This window comes from Mytilinidion resinicola (genome assembly GCF_010093595.1).
Source record: "Mytilinidion resinicola strain CBS 304.34 unplaced genomic scaffold BDZ99scaffold_39, whole genome shotgun sequence".
NCBI lineage: Eukaryota > Fungi > Ascomycota > Dothideomycetes > Mytilinidiales > Mytilinidiaceae > Mytilinidion > Mytilinidion resinicola.
In genome coordinates, this window is record NW_022985475.1 from 26504 (window position 1) to 36586 (window position 10083).

Sequence of the window (10083 nt, forward strand, 5' to 3'; positions counted from 1 at the left end):
TTACTATCTAATTTCTTTAAATGCTTTGCCTATCCGGCGTGGTTTAACTACGCGTTAACCTTAAATTAGTTGTTATCGGCCTAGATCTAACTGCTTACTTCCTTATTAGCTTTCTTAATATTAATTATTGCCTGTATAAATGCGGCCTCTAATACTTCCTAGATAGGATTTTTCTATTTTTTTCTTTTAGCGGCTAGGTTATGCGCGTTTACCTGGAATAATCGGGCTAATAACGCCTTACTACTAAATTTCTAGTACTGCACGCCTTCTTTCTATATTTTTACCCGCTGTATAATACTCTATTACTTTTAGTAGTAATATCCTTACTTTTATAAATTCTCCTACTTATATTCCTTTTTATAATAGGTCTGTATATTCTATAAACTATATATAATAGAATAATATAGTATACTATTTTTACGGGCTCCTAAACACTTTAATCTATTATACTAAATAGGTAAATATAGTATAGGCTATACTGCTGCCGGCGGGAAAATTACCTGCCTATTATTTTGCGCCTAATTTTCTAAACCTGCTGCGGCCTCCGCTATAGCCTTTCGTATTACAACTATAAACTTCTAGTAGTATATAGCTAAATACTTTTATAACTGCCCTTTAGTAATACTATATCTATAATCTCTATAAACTATAATATAATACTATAGAATATACTTAAAAACTTAGGTAAATTGTTTTATACCTTACTGCACAATTGCTATAATAACGGTTAATAAATTAAATAGATACTTTTATATAGCAACTCGCCTTCTTATCTATATCCTATTAAATTACACTATATCTTATTATCTCCTAATTATCGGGTATTATACCTGCGTGCCTATAGTACCTTATATATATAATCTACTACTATACCTTAATAATACAAGCTGTGGAAACACGGCGTGGCAGGCGTTCTAGCTGCTGTACACGGCCACGAATACTAATATTGCTAATATAACCCTAACCTCTAACAATAATACTACACCGCAGTTGCATGCTAATTCTAAATAGTGTATTAAATACGCAATAGTCGATAACCTGCCTACAGCGGTGCTTCCAGCAAAATCTATTAGGGTTTCCTATAGTATAGTTTAATTTTCGTTTCTAAATTATATTATTAGACCGCACGGTTTACTTTTAAATTATAATATAAAATATCTTATAATATATTTTATCTATAGGTTAATAGATCGCCTAAGTAAGTACTAATATATTATTCCTTATAAAATAATTATAGCTTAAGCTACTGCTAACCTATTCTACCGGCACGTTTAGGTATATTACGGCCTTCCTAATATATACGTTTCCGATTAAGAATTATAGTTTATTTCCGTGTTTTAGAATAAACTATATAGATAACTATAAATTAAAGCCCGACTATTATTAGCCTTTTACCCTAAAATAGATAGCTAGATAGAAAAGGCTAATTCTATATTAAAATAAGTTCTTTATACTTATATAAACTACTAGTAAAATAACTAGGTAACTTAGCTGCTATTAGCTTAATTTAAAGCAAATAATATAAGATCTAAATTAACTATAGTAATACTATTCGTTGCTATTATAGGATAAAACCCTTAAATAGGTTTTAAACCTTCTATAGGAATACAGCGCCCTGCTTACTAAATACTATAAACCTATAAAGCTAATTAAATAATTAATAAAATAACCGATATTAAACAGTTTATCTATAAAAAGATAACCTAGGTATAGGTAATATAAAAAAGAGTTTACTAACCGTTAATATACTAGTGCACTATTCTACCGCGTTAGCAATAAAGTTTAGCTAAACGCCTAGAATATCCGTATAAAATAAAAGTTTAAAAAGCTTAACTAGAAAAACCTTAGAAAGTTTCTAATTATATAAGTGGTTTTACTATACGCCTATTAATTAGGCCTGCCTAATATAATAAAGATCTACTCTATCTTTTATATCTTTCTTTTATAGCCTGCTGCCCTATTTTTAGATTACCTTCCTAGCTAAGAAAACTCTCCTCCTAAACCTATTTAAATTAATAGCGAACTAGAGTACTATATTAACTATATTAAAAACCTCCGCTTTAACCGACGCTAAAAGCGATATAAATACCTTATTAAATAGACTAGCTATAATAAGTTATTCTAGGAGCCTGCCTTAAAACTTAAGAATATAATAGCTGCCGCTAATTATTACTACCGGCACCCTAATATACCTAAACCACCTAATATATCTATATAATATAACGTTAACGCCTAAAAAACTTAGGTTTAGAGGAGGGGTACTATTATAGTAACTACCTGCAATACTTTACTTACTATAATTCGCCTATTATATAGCTTTATTACCTAATTTTATACGGAGTTTATAAGCTCGCGCTATACGCACGTCCCACCGGTATATTTTTTTTACTAGCGCTTCTAATTTCCTATTCTTTATATAATATTTTAAACCTCTATATAATACTATATATAGCACCTAATTAATACTCCTATTTAAGCCTTATACCTCTGCTTATAGTATTATTATAATATTATCTACTTATAAGCGTTAATAGCCTTAATTATAGTAGCCTACTCGCGATCGCCTAGTTATATAGCTTTTAGTTAATTTTATCTTTTAGAGCCTATAATAACTACTTCTATTAAAATAATACCTATCTAGAAGCCGGTTTTATTAAAGTTATAGAAGTTATTATTTATAATACTATACTTTACCTTTACATTACGCATAAGCTTAAACTATAGCGCAATAATTCTTAGATCTTTATATAGAGCTTTCTAGCAGTTATACTTTTAATTAAACTGTGTTTAAAGCTTATTAGTCCGCTTAATAAAGTTATATAGCTAATTTTTGCCAACCTAGCCAGCACCGCGCTTATCTAGCAGCTTATTAGCTATATTTTATATAGCGCTTAACTATAGTATAAATCCTTTTAAATCTAAGTTAATTATATATTAAATAATAACTAATTTCTCTAGCTTTATAAGCTTCTTTAAATTAGGCTTATAATCGCGTTAGAAGGTTATTCCGGCGCGTTGTTATTAAAGCGTGCTTCTAGGGACTTTAAAAATTGTTACAGCTTATTGCTTACTTTAAATTTAGTTCTTATTAATTGCTAAAATAGCTAGGTATATTAGGCCTTTACTTTAGACTAGTTATATATTATATTATTAAGGTATAATAGTTAAAAGTTAATAGAGCGCGTTTTAGTAATAGGGTAGCCCGCTTACTTAGGTAGCCTGCTTACTTATAAAGTACGTTATAGGCTATATAGAACACGCCTATATTAGCTTTTATACCTGTTTCTATTACTATATTTATTCCTGCTACCGCAGTATTAGTTACCTGCTATTTTTACTACTATATTAGTTCTGCTATATTAGTTTCTACTATATAAGCTTATATTACTATATCTATTCCTACTACTATAGTATTAGTTGCCTACTATTCCTGCTACTATATTAGTTTTACTATATTAGTTTTTACTATATAAGTTTATACTGCTACCTATATTCCTGCTGCTATAGTATTAGTTTTTATATAGTTACTTACTATTCCTGCTACTATATTAGTTCCGCTATATTAGTTTCTGCTATATAAGCTTATATTACTATATCTATTTCTGCTACTATAGTATTAGTTTTAATATAGCTAGCTACTTACTATAAAATCTACTGCTAAATCTACTACTAGACTAACTACTATATTTACTACCTACTATTTTCTACTATATTAGTATCTATTATATTAGTTTCTACTATATTAGTTTCTACTATATTAGCTACTACTAATATATTAGTTTCTATATAGTTATTACCGCCTTATTAACTTTCTATTTTATTTCTATTATACTATAAAAAAGCTAGCGTTAGGAATAACTTTTTAGGTGGAAAAAACCTAGTATAATAGATAGGCTATTTTTTCGCGCTATTACACCCGTTACTTTACCTAATACCGATAATTTTTACTACCTATTTACTACTATATTTAGATTTATATCTACTACTAAGCCTACTTTAGAATAACTATTAGAATAACTACTAGAATAACTTCTAAAATAACTACTAAATTTACTACTAGGCCTATTACTACTCTACTACTAGTATCTATATAGCTAAATCTACTATATACTTTTTTTTTTACTATATTAGCCTCTACCTTATTAGTTTTTCTACTATATAACTTTATACTACTATATCTATTCCTATTGCTATAATATACTCTATAAATAAGCGGCCTATCTAAGTAAATAGCCTACCTTATTACCGGAACGCGCTCTATTAACTTTTAACTATAATACCTTAATAATATAATACGTAATTAATTTAAAAAGAAGGCTAGATATATATAGCTATTTTAGCAATCGATAAAAAGTAGTTTAAGAGTATATAACGCGCTATTATAATATATAACGTCCCCTAAACAACCCTATAATAACAACGTGCCGGAATAACTACCTAACGCGATTATAAGCCTAATTTAAAAAAGCTTATAAAGCTAAAGAAATTAGTTGTTATTTAATATATAATTAACTTAGATTTAAGAGGGTTTATACCGCGGCTAAGCGCTATATAAAATATAGCTAATAAGCTACTAAATAAGCGCGGTGCCGGCTAGGTTAGTAAGAACTAGCTATATAACTTTATTAAGCGGACTAATAAGCTTTAAATATAGTTTAATTAAAAGTATAATTACTAGAGAGCCCTATATAAAAATCTAAGGATTATTATACTATAGTTTAAGCTTATACGTAATATAAAGGTAAAGTATAGTATTATAGATAATAACTTCTATAACTTTAATAAAACCGGCTTCTAGATAGGTATTATTTTAATAGAAATAGTTATTATAGGCTCTAAAAAATAGAATTAACTAAAAGCTATATAACTAGGTAATCGCGAGTAGGCTACTATAATTAAGGCTATTAACGCTTATAGGTAGGTAATCCCGCCGTTTATTATTCTTGCAGGTAAATACTACTTTTTTATATAGTATAAGGGCAGTAATATACTGCTAGACTAGGCTATAGCAGTAAGTAATAACGGCTAGATAATAAATAAGCTTAGTATTATATAGCTGTAATATTTTAATATATATATAAAGGACCGCACTATAGGCGCATATTACTTACTTATTTTAGACGGTTATAAAAGCTATAACTTACTTAAATTTAAAGAGCTTTATAAGGAGAATAATATTATTACGCTATATATACCGCTGCACGCCTTATATTTATTACAGCCGCTTAATATAGGCTGTTTTACGCCGTTAAAAAAAGCGTATAGTCGCTAAATTAAGAATCTAGTGCGTAACTATATTAACTATATTATAAAGCTTAAGTTCCTACTAGCTTTTAAAGTAGTATTTAATAACTTATTTATAAAGAGTAATATTTACGTAAGCTTTTAAGGCGCCGGCCTTATACCGCTTAATCTAGAGGCAGTACTTTTAAAGCTTAATATTATACTTTATACGCTGTCGCCTCCCGCTATAGAAGCTTAATAGGAATTAAAAATACTAAGTAATACTTTTAAGCTAAGCTTTTAGTTAGCTTTAATTTATAATCGCATTTAAATATATTAATATAGCTTTTTTACTGCAATTTTTAAGTCGCTTAATTCGCTTATTAAAGGCGCTAAAATATAGATATATAGGGCTATATTATTGCGCGATTAGGTTATAAGCCTTTAAAAGGCGAATAAGGCCGCTATAAAGCGTAGAGAGCTTTAAAAAAAGTAAATTTAGAGGTAAAAAGTTCTAATAAAGGTACAGGGCTCTAATATAATCGCTTAAAAGGAAGCTAATAAATAAATTAAGGGGGAAATACGTTAAAATAGAAGGCGCCCGGGTAGAAGTATATAGCGGCAGGCGCGCTATAGGCGCTGCAGTAAGATAGGATATAACTTTTATACGTGTTAAAAAGATAAGGAAATTATTATAGATTAGACTGCAGGTTATATTAAGTTAATATTTATTCGCGTTATAGAGCAATTTATATTTAATATTATAATTTACTTATAAATTAGGCTACTTACTTAGGTAGGCCGCTTACTTATAAAGTATATTAGTATTAGTTTTTATATAGCTAGCTGCCTGCTATTCTTACTACTATATTAGTTCTACTATATTAGTTTCTACTATATAAGCTTATAGTGCCGTATTTATTCCTACTACTATAGTATTAGTTTTTATATAGCTAGCTGCCTACTATTTCTACTATTATATTAGTTTTACTATATTAGTTTCCGCTATATAAGCTTATATTACTATATCTATTCCTGCTGTTATAGTATTAGTTTCTATATAGTTACCTACTATTTCTTCTACTATATTAGTTCTATTATATTAGTTTCCGCTATATAAGTTTATACTGCTATATTTATTCCTACTACTATAGTATTAGTTACCTGCTATTTCTACTACTATATTAGTTCCGATATATTAGTTTCTATATAGCTAGCTGCCTGCTATTTCTACTACTATATTAGTTCTGCTATATTAGTTTCTGCTATATAAGCTTATACTACTATATTTATTTCTACTACTATAGTATTAGTTTCTATATAGCTAGCTACCTATTATTTTTACTACTATATTAGTTTTGCTATATTAGTTTCTACTATATAAGCTTATACTGCTATTTATATTTCTACTACTATAGTATTAGTTTTTATATAGCTAGCTACCTGCTATTTCTACTACTATAGTATTAGTTTTTATATAGCTAGCTACCTGCTATTTCTGCTACTATATTAGTTTTACTATATTAGTTTCTACTATACTAGCTAGTACTATTTTACCTATTTCTATTACTAAATTAGCTTATACTATTATATCTACTTCTACTATTTTATTAGCTACTACTACTAAACTTATTACTAGAATAACTATTAAAATAACTGCTAGGCCTATTACTATACTACTACTAAGCCTACTACTATACTACTACTAGGCCTATTACTATACTACTACTAGGCCTACTACTATACTACTACTAAGCCTACTACTACTTTACTACTAAATCTACTACTAAATTTACTGCCTACTATTTTTTTTATAGTATTAGCCTTTACTATATTAGTTCCTGCTATATAAGCCTATACTATAACACCTATTCCTACTACTATATTAGCTTTTACTACTTTAGCTATTTCTATAGGTATATTAGATTCCGTTTATATAGTTTATAGTATTATCTACTGCTACTACTATACCTACTACTATTAAGCTACTGCTATAATATAAGTTTCTATATAATTAGCTGCCTGCTATTACTATTACTATATTAGTTTTGCTATATTAGATTTTACTACCTATTACCGCGTTTACTACTTTCTATTCTACTGCTTTCCTATCTACTATTTTACTATATAGTCTACTTTTTTTTCTATTCTATTTTATACTATATATATATCTATTATAGGATAATATTTTAGGTAGAAAGGTATATAGTAAGGTAGAATAGTTCCTGTAAAAATATAGGTATATAGCCTATAGTATATACCTATAAAAGGTAATATACTGCTTTAGCTTTTAAGCTTTAGCTGCTATTCTATAGTAAGCTCTATTATTATTTACCTATTATCTATCTATTACTACTTCTAGTAGCTAGCTATATAGCTATACTACGCGCTTTTATAGGCGCCACTTTAATTAATTTTTCTTCTACCTATATATACTGCTTTTGCCTATATATACTATATATACTATACCTTTTTTTTTTTTTTTTTACTTAGGTACTTTATATATACTATATACTATACTGCTTTATACTACTATACTACCCTAGGTATAAAAAAGTAGATTAGTAAAATAAAAATTAAATAGCTTAAAATAGTATAGAACTAGTACCTTCGCGCTATTTTAAAAGGGGACTACTAATTGTACACCCTCTAATTCCTAGACGTATACCCCCTTTTTACTGTATATACACCTTCTCCTTTCTCTATCGCTTTACTACCTTTTAATTAGCTTAAAGGGCTGCTTTATAGCCTCCGATTCGCTTACTTAACTTGCTTACTAATTCCGAGTACTTTTTCTAAATCGGCTATATATAATATAACGCAAGTAATTATATTTTTATACTCTATCTCTATAATATACTTACTATAGCCCTTTAGCCGCTACTTCTATAGTTATATAACACGGTAAAAAAAGCTAAGAAAGCGCTAATAAAGTATATAAAGGCTTAAGGCTATAGCTTTATAAAGTTCCGATTAAAACCTAATAAAACACCGGCTAAGGAAATAAGAAAAATATAGTTTTAATACTACTTTAGTAGCAGTGCAGAAATTACTGCCTATATATATATAACCTTATCTAATAAAAGGGCTGTTAAATATATAGTATACTTACTTAATAACCTTTTAGCTATAATAATAGATATATATAGCTATAGAAGATAATAGAGGCAGCTTATAAAAACTATTTTTCTATACTTAAACTAATAGCAGTTATATATAATAGAAAGCGCTTAGTATTAATAAACCGCCTTATTTAAGCTAATATATCTAGTAGAATAAGGCCTATAGAAACGTATATAAAGCTGCTAAAAAAAGAAGTAACTATTACTATCTAAAATATTTAAAATAAGCGAACTTAGTACCGCAATAAGCTTCTTAGTAGCCTTACGCCTATCTAGGCTCTTTTTAATATACTAGAAACCCGAATATTTAATATAGGTAATAGCTAAGGGGAAAGGAAGTATATATATAACTATATAAAGGACTAGCAGAACTATATTAATTACCTCTTCTTTATATATCCGGATTTTATCGAGATCCTATAGTTTAACTACAATATTATACTAATAGACTACACGTATAAAACTAATAGATTTGGTATACCGTTTTTATATATAACTAGCGTTATATATATAAGTAATAACTTCGATATTACCTATTATTTTATACTAAAAAAAAGGAAGTAAACTATAACTAGGTAGTATAGCAGCTTTTTAAGCTTTTTTAATACTATTCTATTACACCACGCGTTTTCCTAATAGATAAGGAATAAGCTCTAAAAAACGCGCTACGTTAATAATAGTTAGATATTCCGCGCCTTTTATGCGTATAGTATATTAAAAAAAATATTAATACTAAGCTAGCTAAGGTATATAAGAATAAACCGATATTTCCTATAGGCTATACTAATGCGCCGATAGAGAATAATATAGAAGAATAGAAGGCAGCTAAGGAAAAAAAGTAGTAAAAGAAAAAGAGTGAATTTATTACCCGTTAGACCGCTATAATAAAGCTGGAACTTTTTAATTAATTTAATAAGGCCTGGAATAAGCTGCTTAATAACTATAAGAAGAGGCCTAGCCTTATAGAGTATATAAAGGAAAAGTAGTGGCTGTATAGGTGGAAATAGGCAACTTACTATACTTAAACAGCTTAGTATTTTAGAACTATATAAGTATCTGCTTATATTCTATTTCTTAATTAATATTTAAGCTCTATTTTTGCCCTCTTCAGCGCTAGTTGTCCTATATGCCAGCAAACCCCTTATGAAATTTGGGCTTCGAATTCGCACGTTTTAGTGTTAAGATTTGGGTTAAGCAGATGCAAATCTAGGTGTATAATGCTAACCGAGTTTCTTACAGCGTTATATTACGGAACGAGGGCGCGCACGGCCCGCTTAAGGGCTTCCTCTAGGTGTCAACTGGCCATCTATTTAATATACTCCTTAATATCCAGAACCTTATCCTTATTACTAAATCCAAATACGAGGATTATAAGGCGAAGTGGCATGCTAGAACTCCTTATAATGTGAGAGAGGCTGAATTCCGTGATCTATTCTGTACGGTTACACCGCAAGTATTGGCCATCCTTAAGAAGCAACTTAAGAAGGCAAAATCGAATGAATACAACCCGAACAACTGTACTTATACGTTCACAAATATATACGGCATGCCGTGCGCTCACAAGCTACACAATTGTCTACATCGGGCGCTTGCAAATTATCTAGATCCCGTGCTCTATATACAACCAGATGAGATAGATTACTACTGGTGGTTTGCTCGGCCAGGCATACAACAACCGGCTATTCCTTTTGGACCTTTTGAGGATGTACTTGATCCTGCCGTTGTTGAGCGTCGACGT